General features: G+C 51.8%; 1 protein-coding gene across 1 annotated transcript in view; it reads right to left on the bottom strand.

Moving 5' to 3' along the window:
* The window catches only part of LOC119975406 (G-protein coupled receptor 35-like), a 68,734-nt gene extending 56,814 nt beyond the window's left edge, over window positions 1-11,920 (bottom strand). The window contains exon 1 of the mRNA XM_038815019.1: window positions 11,717-11,920. The gene's annotated coding sequence lies outside the window, so the exon portion shown is untranslated. The remainder of the gene's footprint in view (window positions 1-11,716) is intronic.
* Between the last annotated feature and the right edge of the window lie 796 nt (window positions 11,921-12,716).

Genomic DNA, 12,716 nt, shown 5'->3' with positions numbered 1-12,716 from the left:
GAGATGGACCGAATGGTTGACCGGCACGGGCTGCGGGCCACTTTCCCGTACCTGGACAACGTCAACATTTGCGGCCACGGCCGGCAGGACAACAACGCTAACCTTTCCAAATTTCTCCACAGCGCCACTCTCCTCAACCTAAATTACAACAAGGAGAAGTGTGTGTTTAGCATGAACCGATTATCCATCCTTGGTTATGTGGTTCAGAACGGAGTTCTAGGGCCCGACCCCGACCGCATGCGCCCCCTCATGGAACTCCCCCTCCCCCACTGCCCCAAGGTCCTCAAACGATGCCTGGGGTCTTTTCGTACTATGCCCAGTGGGTCCCAAACTATGCTGACAAGGCCCACCCACTCATTCAATCTGCCGCTTTCCCACTGACGGTCGAGGCTCACCAGGCCTTCAACCGTATCAAGGCCAACATCGCCAAGGCCGCGATGCACGTGGTCGATGAGACGCTCCCCTTCCAAGTCGAGAGCGATGCATCAGACGTCGCACTGGCCGCCACCCTCAACCAGGCAGGCAGGCAGGCCCGTGGCATTCTTTTCCCGCCCCTTTGAACCCCTCCCGTCCACCGACCGCAACATGTACTTTCTTAATGTGGTCGACGAGTATTCCCAAATTCCCCTTCGCCGCCCCATGCCCTGATATGACGTCTGCCACCGCTATCAAAGCCTTCAACACCATCTTCGCTCTGTTCGGTTTCCCCGCCGACATCCACAGCGACCGGGGATCCTCATTTATGAGCGATGAGCTGCGCCAGTCCCTGCTCAAGAGGGGCATTGCCTCGAGCAGGACGACCAGCTACAATCCCAGGGGAAACGGGTAGGTGGAGCAGGAGAATGGGACGGGCTGGAGGGCTGTCCAGCTGGCCCTACGGTCCAGAAATCTCCCGGCCTCCCGCTGGCAGCAGGTCCTCCCGGACGCAATTCACTCCAGTCGGTCGCTCCTGTGCACCGCGACTAACGAAACCCCCCATGAATGTATCCTTGCCTTCCCCAGAAAGTCCACCACCCGGGTTTCGCTCCCAACGTGGCTGGCAGCTCCAGGACCCATTCTCCAACTGTGTGATGCACGCCAGCAAGTCTTCCAGGAGCCTCATCACTAAAGAGCTGAACCAAGGTGATACTCTTTGCGATGGTGGAGGATGTTGGCACGAATGTGTTGTGAGGAGCCGCGGCCAGGCAGGGGGTTCTCATTTGGTGGCGCGCCTCCGATCTCGGCAGCGGCACCATCCCACTCCTTGGGCCCGCCAACGATGTCCAGTGTCCTCTGCTCGTGTACGGTGAGGGGACGCAATTCAGGTGCTTCCCCTCCAGTTTTCTCCCGCTCCCTGTGGTTGAGGGCAGACGTCTCCTGGGGGGGGGGGGGGGGGGTGGGGTTGGGGGGGGGGGTGGTGGGGGGGGTGCATGCAGCCCAGCGGTTGGGTCTATGATGGCATTGATGCACATGGCACACGGCCACTGCGGTTGGCATGGGTGGGTGCAGCCATGTGGGTCAGAACGGGTTTGGACTGTCCCCCTGGGGGAGGGGGGTATCACATGTGTGGGGGGTAGGGGAGTTGGTGCCAGGGGCACAGAGCTGGGTACTCACCCTGGCTTCCCTGAGTAGGTCATGAAGCTCCTTCCTGCACTGGTCACCTGTGCTGGCAACCAGCCCGACGGTGCTGATGGCTTCGCCCACCTCCGCCCACGAACGCTGGACGATGGCACCTGGTTTCCTGCGGCCGGATCCAGGGTACCTCCTCCTCTGCTCCGCCGCGACAAGAGGGTGTCTAATTCTTGCAAATTTTTTATTTTATTTAAAAAAAATAAATATAGAGTACCCAATTAAAGTTTTCCAATTAAGGGACAATTTAGCACGGCCAATCCACCTACCTTGCACATCTTTGGGTTGTGGGGGCGAAACCCACGCAAACACGGGGAGAATGTGCAAACTCCACACGGACTGTGACCCAGAGCCGGGATCGAACCTGGGACCTCAGCGCCGTGAGGCTGCAGGGCTAACCCACTGCGCCACCATGCTGCCCGTCTTGCAAAATTTAAAGGAATCTCACGAGATGTTTTGAGAGTCGTAAATAGCATGAGTGGCCTCTCGTGAGATTCAATGACCTCCCCTCGACACCAAGTCAGGTGCGATGAGACCGCTGAATAACACCCATAGACTCCTCATCAGAACTGAAGGAAGGGAGAACGGTGCACCAAAAAGTAGCAACTTTAAGAACAAAAATCACAGATGGCCTGGTGTGAGAGGGGGAGGGGGTGTTTTGTACTGAGTTAATACATGTGTGGAACATTAAAAAATAAGAAGAAAGGAGGGTTTATGTTGGGAGGAAAAAGGTCAGCCTCTAAAGTTGCCGAACTCAACGTGGAGTCATGAGAAATGCCGAATATTGACTTTGGGTATTGACTAAATATTTCCATGACATTTTGATTTCTTCAAAAGATTTGTATGTGGGCAGTGATGCCACCTTCAATGAAAGTTGATATCAGTATTAGAATTCAGGTCAGGATATCTATATACTCTGAGGATCTTTGATAAGGATGGAGAGCATTTTATTGTTGTTTCTGAATTTGCCCCAACTACATCTGCCAGTGCCAAAGTAATAAATTCAGAAGCCTTGCTATATTGTACGTGATATACTTTCAGATGATTTAAGATCACAAAGAGAATAGCTTTATTGTAAACACAGACGTCATCTATCATCTGATACATTTAACTCACACCATCACTAGAATTATAGAAACCCTACAGTGGAGAAAGGGACTATTCAGCCCATCAAGTTTCCGTCAACTTTCTGATGGAGTCCCTACCTGGGCCCACTCACCAGCCCTATACCCACAACTCTACCTAATCTGCACATCTTTGGACACTAAGTAGCAATGTAATCATGGTCAATCCACCTAGACAGCATGGGTGGGACTCTCCGACCCCCCGCCGGGTCGGAGAATCACCGGGGGTCGGCCGAATACCGCCCCCACCGTCCTCCAAATTCTCCGGCCCCCCCAAAAATAAGCCCGGCGTAAATTGCGCCGGCCGCCTCGGAGAATGGCGGGGACCAGCGTGACTCAATGGGCCCCGGGACTGCCCGAATTCTTCGGACCACGATGGGCCGAAGTCCCGCCCATTTTTTGCCAGTCCCGCTGGCGTAAATTGGAGTAGGTCCCTCGCCGGCGGGACCTGGTGGCGCGGGCGGCCTCCGGGGTTCTTGGGGGGCCACGGGGGGATCTGGCCCCAGGAGGTGCCCCCATGGTGGCCTGGCCCGTGATCGGGGCCCACCGATCCGTGGGCGGGCCTGTGCCGTGGGGGCACTCTATTGTTCTGCACCGGCGGCTGCAGCAGTCCGCCATTGCCGGTGCGGAAATGGAGCCCTCTGTGCATGCGTGAGGATGCGCCAACACATGCTGGCACTCTCACTCATGCGCAACTCGCGCTGGCCGGCAGAGGCCCTTCGGCGCCGGTTGGCGTGGCACCATGCCCCTTTCCCGCCAGCCGGTGGGGCGCAAACAACTCCAGGGCGTCCTAGCCCCTGAAATGTGGGGAATTCCGCACCTTTGGGGCGGCCTGACACAGGAGTGGTTCACGCCACTCCTTGGCGCCAGGACCCCCCGCCCTGCCGGGTAGGTTCTGGGAGAAATCGTAAGGCTGGCGCCAAATCCGGGCGGGTTTGACGCCAGCCCCCCCCTCCCCGACCGGGAACCGATTCTGGTCCCTGGTCGGGGCTAGCATGCCGCGGCCGTGAACTCCGGCAGCGCGGGCTTAACGAATTTCGTTAAGCCCGCTTGCCAGAGTTTGCGCCGGCTGACGCGTCATATGATGTCAGCCGCGCATGCGCGGATTGGAAGACTCCAACCCGCGCATGCGCGGATGACGTCATCGCGCATTTGCGCGAAACCCGCGCATGCACGGGCCGGGATGCCCCTCAGCCGCCCCGTGAAGTGATACAGAGGGGCGGCGGAAAGACAAAGAGTGTGCGGGTATCGGTGCCCACTCCTCCAAATTCCAATTAAAACATGGCAAGGAATGGGGTAGATTTTCAACTTGTTGTGTGCGTGTAAACTTGAAAATATACTCCAGGTTGGCAAAGTACAATGGTTGTGTAGAATGAATCAAATTTGGTCTTCCAGAGAAGGTGGTAATTAAAAAAATATTTGGCATATTACATGGTTGATGGACAACACAAGAATAGAAAGCAAAAATGGGAACTTCAATTAGCTTTATTTTTTTCGTTAACCAGGAAACTTAATCTTCATTAAGAGCCATTGAGGTGATAAGGACATGGGTAACTACTGTTTTTGTAGCCATTGTACGCATACGGCTGGTCCAGTTCAATTTCTGAGCAATGGTAACTCCCAGGCTATCGATAGAGGGGGATTCATTGATGGTAATGCCATTGAATGTCAAGGGGAGATGGTTAGATTTTCTCTCATGGGAGAGGGTAATAAACTGTCACCTTTGTGGTGCAAATGTTACTTGCCAGTTATTCGACCAAGCCTGAATGTTGTCAATGTCTTTCTGCAGGTGGCCAGGGACAGATTCAGTACTTGAGGAGTCACGAATGATGCTGAGCATTGTGCAATCATCAGCAAACATCCCCACTTCTGACATTATGATGGAGGGAAGGTTAATGATGATGCAGCTGTAGATGATTGAGCCTAGTTCCCTGAGGAATGCCTGCATAATATCACAGAACTGAGATGATTGACCTCCAACAATCGCAACCATTCCCATTGTGCTAGGTATGACTCCAACCAGTGGATAGTTTTCCCCCTGAATCTTACTGACCAGTTTTGCTAGGGCTCCTTGATGTCAGACTCAGTCAAATGTTGCCTTGATGTTGAGGGAAGTCACTCCAGCCGCACCTCTTGAATTCATAGAATCTCCACAGTGCAGAAGGAGGCAATTTGGATAATTGAGTCTGTACCTGGACTCACTCCCCCGTTAGATCCCTGTACCTCCACCTAACCTTTGGACAACTTCGGCAGCCTTTGGACACTAAGGGGCAATTTAGCATGGCTAATCCACTTAAACCACATGTCTTTGCACTGTGGGAGGAAACCGGAGCACCCAGAGGAAACCCACGCAGACACGGAATCTGCAAACCCGACACAGATTGTGACCCAAGGTTGGAATTGAACCCAGATCCCTGGCGCTGTGAGTCAGCAGTGTTCAGCTCTTTAGTCTATGTTTAGACCAAGGTTGTAATAAAATCAGAAGCTGAGTGGCGCTGATGGAACCCAAACAGAGCGTCAATGAGCAGGTTATTGTTGAGTAAGTATCATTTGATAGCACTGTCGGTAATATCTTCTATCACTTTTTTGATGATCAAGAGTAGACCGAAGGGGTGGTGATTGGCTGGGTATGATTTGTCCTTCTTATTTTGTACAGAATATACCTGGGCAATTTTTGATATTGCCGGGTAGATTTCAGTGTTATATCTAACTGAAAAGGCTTGGTTAGGGGCACAGCTAGCTTCGGAGCACAGGTCTTCAGTGCTATTGCCAGAATATTGTCTGGACTCACTGGGCGGGATTCTCAGATCCTGAGGCTAAGTGTTGACGCCGTCGTAAACGCCGTCGCGTTTCACGATGGCTTCAACATGCCCTCAGGAGCAGCGATTCTGACCCCTACAGGGGGCCAGCACGGCACAGGAGCGACCCATGCCGCTCCTGCTGCCGATCCCGGCATCAGATGGGCGCCACAGGTCTGCGCATGCTCAGTGGGACCGGCGCCAATGCATGCATGCGTAGTGGCTTCCTTCTCCACGCCAGCCCCGACGCAACATGGTGTTGTAGGGCTTCAGGGGCCTGCGTGGAGCAAAAGAGGCCCCCAGCCCTAAAGGCCGGCCCGCCGGTCGGTAGGCCCCAATTGCGGGCCAAGCCACAGCAAAGGCAAGAGCACATGTGGACGGCACCGGTGGGACTCGGATTTTTTGCGCGCCCGCTCGGCCCATCCCGGGCAGAGAATCGCTGACCTCGCCGGTGCCAATGGTGCCAATTCTCCCGACAATCGGCGGACCGGCGTCAGTGCAGCGTCGCGTGATTCGCGCCCGTCCCACCAATTCTCCGTCCCGGCCCAGGCTGAGAGAATCCTGACCATTGTCTTTGTGGTATCAGTGCCTTCAGCTGTTTTACATTAGGTCGAGTGTATCGAATTGGATGAGGACTGGCATCTGTGATGATCTGAACTTCAGAAGACTGGGATGGATCATCCACCTGATACAATTGGCTGAAAATGGTTGAAAATGCTTCGGGCTTGATCTCGTGCAGGTGTGTAGAACTCTCCCATTATTAAGGAAGGGGTTATTTGTGGAATCTCCTCTTCCCGTTGGTTGTTTAATTGCTCATCACCATTCCTGGCTGGATGTGGCAGGACTGTAGAGCTTAGATCTGATTTGTTGGTTTTGTGATTGCTTAGCTATCAATCACATGCTGCATCTACTGTTTGGCATGAAAGTAGTTTTGTGTTGTAGGTTCACCAAATTGGCACCTCGGGTGGGATTCCCTGGTCTCTAACGCCAAAATCGTGTTCGGCGATTGGCCGGGGAATCCACGTTACCGCCGAAATTGCGGGGGGGGGGGGGGGTTGGCGCCGCTTTTGCGATGCTTTGGCCCTCCAAACCTGCGTACTCTAGGAGTACGGCCGCACGCCGTTTGACCTGATGCTATGAGACTACATGAGGTTCACTGTCAATGTTGAGGACTCCCAGGGCACCTCCCTCCTCTGTATACCTCCTCACTATTCCTCCATCTCTGATGGGTGTGCCTTGCTGATGGGACAGGACAGACCCAGGGATAGTGCCAATTGTGTCTGATTTTGTGAGTATGACTCTGTCAGGAAGTTGCTTGACTAGCCTGGGAAAACTCTCCCAATATTGGCACAAGCCCCCTGATGTGAGAAGCTGATGTTGGAGTAGTAGCATTGTCACTTGACTTGTAATCCAGAGTCCCACATAACACTTTGGAGACCTGGGTTCAAGTCCCACCAAGACAGGTGGTGATATTTAAGTTTTAATTAAAAAATCTGGAATTAAATGTCTAATTATGACAATGATACCATTGTCAATTGTCATAAAAAACCCATCTGATTCACTAATATCCTGCAGGGAAGGAAATCTGCCATCCGTACCAGGTCTGGCCTACATGTGACTCCAGACCCACAGTTCCAACAAGCCACTCTGCTGTATCCAACTGCTAGGAAGACAACAAAAAGAGATGAAACTGGACGGACCACCCGACATCGACCAAGGTACCGGAAATAACAATGACAAAGCCAGCCTTGTCAACGCTGCAAAGTCATTCTCACTAACATCTGTGGGTTTGTGTCAAAATTGGGAGAGCTGCCTCACATTCGCATACCCACCGTCAGGACAGACCCAGAGGTGGCTGCACAATAGTATGCAATCAGGAGGGAGTCCTCAACATCGACTCTCGACCCCATAAAGTATCTTGGCTTCAGTCTAATACGGGCAAGGAAACTTCCTGCTGAATATCATGTGCTCCCCCCCTTTCAGCTGATGAATCAGTACTTCTCTGTGTTGAACACCACTTGGAAGATGCACTGAGGGTGGGAAGGGTGCAGAACATTCTCAATGTCCATCACTCAGAATGGTGTATTGGTAATACACAGACCGAGCTGGCTGGGTCCTAAAGGTCATAGCTGTTAGGCTGGGTCTGAGGCAGCTGGTGAGGGTACCAGTAAGAATGAAAACATAGTTGACTGCATCCTCACCAAACCTGCCTGCCATAGATACTTCTGTTCATGACAGTATCAATAAGAATGACCACCGCGTGGTACTTGTGGAGACCAAGTCCTGTCTTCACATTGAGGATAAGCTGGTTCAATGAAAGTGCAGGAGGGCATGCCAGGACCAACACCAGGCAGACGTAACAATGAGGTATCAACCTGGTGAAGATACAAAGGAGGACCACTTGCTTGCCAAACAGCATAAGCAGCAAGTGATAGACAGAGTTAAGCAATTCTACAACCAATGGATCACATCGGCGTAGTTTGAATATTGAGTGGGGGGGGGGGGGGATAATGTGGCGGGGACTCGGTAAATATATGAAAATGTATTTAAATGAAGTACCCGCCATGTTTGGGTGTGAACCTAATTACGTCACCAGTGAGAGGTGTGAAAAATCAGAATATGGAATATGGAATCTCACCAGGGAGAATCGTGATTTCCGATTTTCATGGGGTTTTCACCCGCGCTGCTGTTTTTGTTGATGACTGACGTGAGCTGAAAATTGCCTTTGTATCTTTTTTAACAATTCCTTTGTCTATGAGCCTCATTGGCAAGGCCAGCATTTGTTGCCCGTCCCTAAGTGTCCTGCAGAAGGTGGTGTGGTGAATGTAGGCATTTGAGATGTATTGTATTATAGTTACTTTGTGCAGTAAAGGTTAAAAGCCTGGCTGAATGTGTGTGTGTGTGAGACTGTTACAATCACGTTTTAAAATAAATCCTAGTTTGAAAGGCAAATATATTTTGGGAGCGAGGGGGGCAATTAAACAATTACAAGCAAATGTTTCAAGCAAAAGGCTGGGGCTAATGAAATCTTGTTTTGTATAAGGGGATTCCCTGTGGAGTTAATTAGATTTCTTGGTGAGATGATGTCATTGCTGGGCGGAATGAATGCATTTTGCATAAAACATTCAGTTGTAAGTTGAATGAAGTTGTGACCAGAAGTCAAACAACATGCTCTCAAGGCAGTTTTGTTCAGAGATTAACTGTCTTTAAAGCAGTTCCACCTTGTCTGAGAACAAGGGGAGATGAAACAAGCTGAGAATCAGTTTCTGAAGAAATACAGCCAGAATTTCTGCATGGGTCTGACAGCAGTCAGATCTTTTCCTTAAAGGAGTGTCAAGAGATCTCTTTGGAGTTGCGGCGGAGCCGGGAGCAGGAGGCGAAAGAGGCCGGTGTTTTGGCCTTTGTGTCCCTAGTAGCCCGGCGGAGGATCTTGCTGCAGTGGAAGGATGCGAGGCCCCCAAGTGTGGAGACCTGGGTCAATGACATGGTGGGATTTATAAAATTGGAGAGGGTCAAATTTGCCCTGAGAGGATCAGTACAAGGGTTCTATAAACGGTGGCAGCCTTTTCTGGACTTTCTGACTCAAGGCTAGGTATCTTGGTCAATAGCAACAGCAACCGGGGGTGGAGGGGAGGGGAGGGGAGGGGAGGGGGGGAGGGGAGGGGAGGGGAGGGGGGGGAGGGGAGGGGAGGGGGAGGGGGGGGAGGGGATGGGGGGGGAGGGGAGGGGGGAGGGGAGGGGAGGGGAGGGGAGGGGGGAGGGGAGGGGAGGGGGGGGAGGGGAGGGGGGGGGAGGGGAGGGGGGGGAGGGGAGGGGAGGGGGGAGGGGGGGGGGGAGGGGGAGGGGAGGGGGGAGGGGGGAGGGGGGGGAGGGGAGGGGGGGGGAGGGGAGGGGGGGGAGGGGAGGGGGGGGAGGGGAGGGGGGGGGAGGGGGGGGAGGGGGGGGAGGGGAGGGGAGGAGGGGAGGGGGAGGGGAGGGGGAGGGGGGAGGGGGGAGGGGGAGGGGGGAGGGGAGGGGGGGAGGGGAGGGGGGGAGGGGGAGGGGGAGGGGGGAGGGGGAGGGGGAGGGGGAGGGGATGGGAGGGAGGGGGGAGGGGAGGCGGGGAGGGGAGGGGGAGGGGGGGAGGGGAGGGGGGAGGGGGGAGGGGAGGGGGGAGGGGAGGGGGGAGGGAGGGGGGAGGGGGGAGGGAAGGGGGAGGGGAGGGGGGAGGGGGGAGGGAGGGTGGGGGGAGGGGAGGGGAGGGAGGGGAGGGGGAGAGGGGAGGGGAGGGAGGGGGAGGGGGAGGGGGAGGGGAGGGAGGGGGAGGGGGGGGGAGGAGGGAGGGGGAGAGGGGAGGGGAGGGAGGGGGGAGGGGAGGGGGGGGAGGGGGGAGGGGGGAAGGGGGGGGAGGGCAGGGAGGAGAGGGGGGAGGGGGAGGGAGGGGAGGGGGAGGGAGGGGAGGGGGGGGGAGAGGAGGGGAGTGGAGGGGAGGGGAGGGATGGAGTAAGGGGAGGTGGGGGGGAGGGAGGGCGGGTGGGGGAGGGAGGGGAGGAGGGAGGGAGGAAGGGGAGGTAAGGGGGAGGATGGAGGGAGGAAGGGGAGGTGGGGGGGGGGGAGGAGGGAGGGAGGGGAGGGAGTGAGGAGGGGGAGGGATGGAGGGGGAGGGAGGGGGGAGGGAGGGGGAGGAAGGGGAGGTAGGGGAGGGATGTGAGGAGGGGGAGGGAGGAGGGAGGGGGAGGGAGGGGGAGGAAGGGGAGGTAGGGGGGAGGAGGGAGGGAGGGGTGGGAGTGAGGAGGGGGGAGGGAGGGGGAGGGGGCGGGAGGGGAGGGAAGGGGGAAGGAGGGTGTTCTTTATTTTTTCTATTTTTTCTATGGTTATTTAACTTAATATAGTGTTAATTTAATTTGTTGTTATTATGTTTTGTTGTTCATTGAGGTTGGGTGAATGGTTATGACTGTTATTGTTATTGTTGGTATTTTATTGCTTTTTGTTGTTGTTATATAGATACAAAATTTTCAATAAAAATTATTTTTAAAAAAAAGGAGATCTCTCTCTCTCTCAAAGAACATCTCTGTAAAGTAGATATTCCTGTGTGCCAATGGTTTAATAGTGGATTTTGAGCTGAGATTGTTGTTGTTTGAGTGGGAATAAAGATAGAAATTAAGGGTATTGTATTCATTTTACTGATATAGTATTGTTTAAGGGGTAATTGTAAGATATTTTCTGGTGTGATTTGAAATATATTTTAATACTGTGTTAGTAATAAAGTTTGTTTCGATATACCATACCCTATTTCTTTGTGAAATCACTCCTGGAGCGAGGTATTCTTTCCTCACAGTTTTACAAAAATTAAAATAAGATATTGGTTTTCTGTTCAGTATCCTAGCCACAGTCGGGATCTGGTCCAGGATCGTAATAGTGGTGGTGAGTTACCGTCTTGAATTGTTGCAGTTCATCTAACATAGGCCTGCCTGCAGTGCTGTTAGGAAAGGAGTTCCATGATCCTGACCTCGCACTTTATTCACTGCCACGTTCTGGGTTAGTGTAACTCAGCTGTAATCATTCATTTTGAACCATAATCAGGTGCTCACTGCATTACACCCATTAGAGCGTACTGGCAGCTCAGACAGTAGAAGATATCATGAGGGTTCATGGTGTGCAAGCTAAAAGCAATTTGGATGTATATATTGATAAATTTAAAACCCAGGACGACCAGTTTCCAGTGCTATTTAAAGCCAAGATTAAATCCCAAAGCGTTTCCCAATCTCTCGTGCTGCTATGAGTCAGAAGCTACTTCTAATCAGATATATCTTTTGTACCCACTCGCTGTGCAGTTGAGGCTTAAAATAATAATAATAATCTTTATTAGTGTCACAAGTAGGCTTACATTAACACTGCAATGAAGTTACTGTGAAAAGCCCCTAGTCACCACATTCCGGCGCCCGTTCGGGTACACTGAGGGAGAATTCAGAATGTCCAAATTACCTAACTGCATGTCTTTTGGGACTTGTGGGAGGAAACCGGAGCACCCGGAGGAAACTCACGCAAACACAGGGAGAACGTGCAGACTCCGCACAGACAGTGACCCAAGCCAGAAATCGAACCTGGGTCCCTGGGGCTGTGAAGCAACAGTGCTACCCACTATGCTGTAGTACTGCCCTGTAGTAAGGGGGGTAAAAGATTAAATATATTGGTAAAAGAACTTACAATACCGCTCAACGTCTTTCATTTGCAGCTTTGGTTGGAAAATGGTAATCATCATGGATTTCCACTTGACAAAAAGTAAAATACCACTGAATAAAAATACAAGTTGACTTCCAGAACGAGACATGGCATGAATTCTTGCTTGTTTGAAAAGAATACATCCTGGAACTCATGGTGAGAAAGTCCATGTGATGTTTCAAGGTTTGTCTACCAGATTTCAGGAATCATGATTTGTCACATGTTCCAATTTCTTTATTGCTCCGTTTATTTTGAAAGAGGCAATCATTTTGCAGTGAAATTTCACCCGTCAAAAACAGAAAATTTTAGAAAAACTCATCAGGTCTGGCAGCATCTGTGGAGAGACAAGATAGAGTTAATATTTCAAGTCCGTGAAGTGGTACAATTGGTTTCAGAGATAATAAACTTTTCAATCTTTGTGCAACAAATTTTGGGGTTTTATGGGCCTTAAGAGATGAATGCTGAAATTTAATTACATACTACCGCACCTATTTGGTTGACTCCCGAAAATGCACCAGGCTGTTACGAGCTTCTTATAACCTACTACGAGTTATTGTGAGATTATGCTTTTTCTTGCAGCATCTTTAACTTTTTTCCTTCCAGATTGATGCCTTATCTGTAACATTGAGCCTCAATTTGGACATGAGAATAATCAAGCTGCAGGATAGGTTCACATTTGTCATTGATGCTATTCCTTTGTACAGCAAGTAATAGCCACAATATTCTCCCTCCATTTATTAACTGAATACAATGAATAAACAGCAAAGAATTATCAACATTCCATTTTACCATAATCCAAAATGGGAATCAAATCAAAAATCATGCATGGTTAACACAAACTAAATTGTACAATTGTACCTCGCCCGGCTGCATAATTTTCATGCTGTGTCTCTTTGATGTTAGAGCCTTTGCGAAATCTCCAAGCACCAGAACTCACACACTACAAAGCTGATCTTTACTTCCCCAAAACCAGTTTATCTTCCTT

The sequence above is a fragment of the Scyliorhinus canicula genome, chromosome 13 (assembly GCF_902713615.1).
Source record: "Scyliorhinus canicula chromosome 13, sScyCan1.1, whole genome shotgun sequence".
In the NCBI taxonomy this organism is placed as follows: domain Eukaryota; kingdom Metazoa; phylum Chordata; class Chondrichthyes; order Carcharhiniformes; family Scyliorhinidae; genus Scyliorhinus; species Scyliorhinus canicula.
This window is presented reverse-complemented; position numbering and strand designations above follow the sequence as displayed.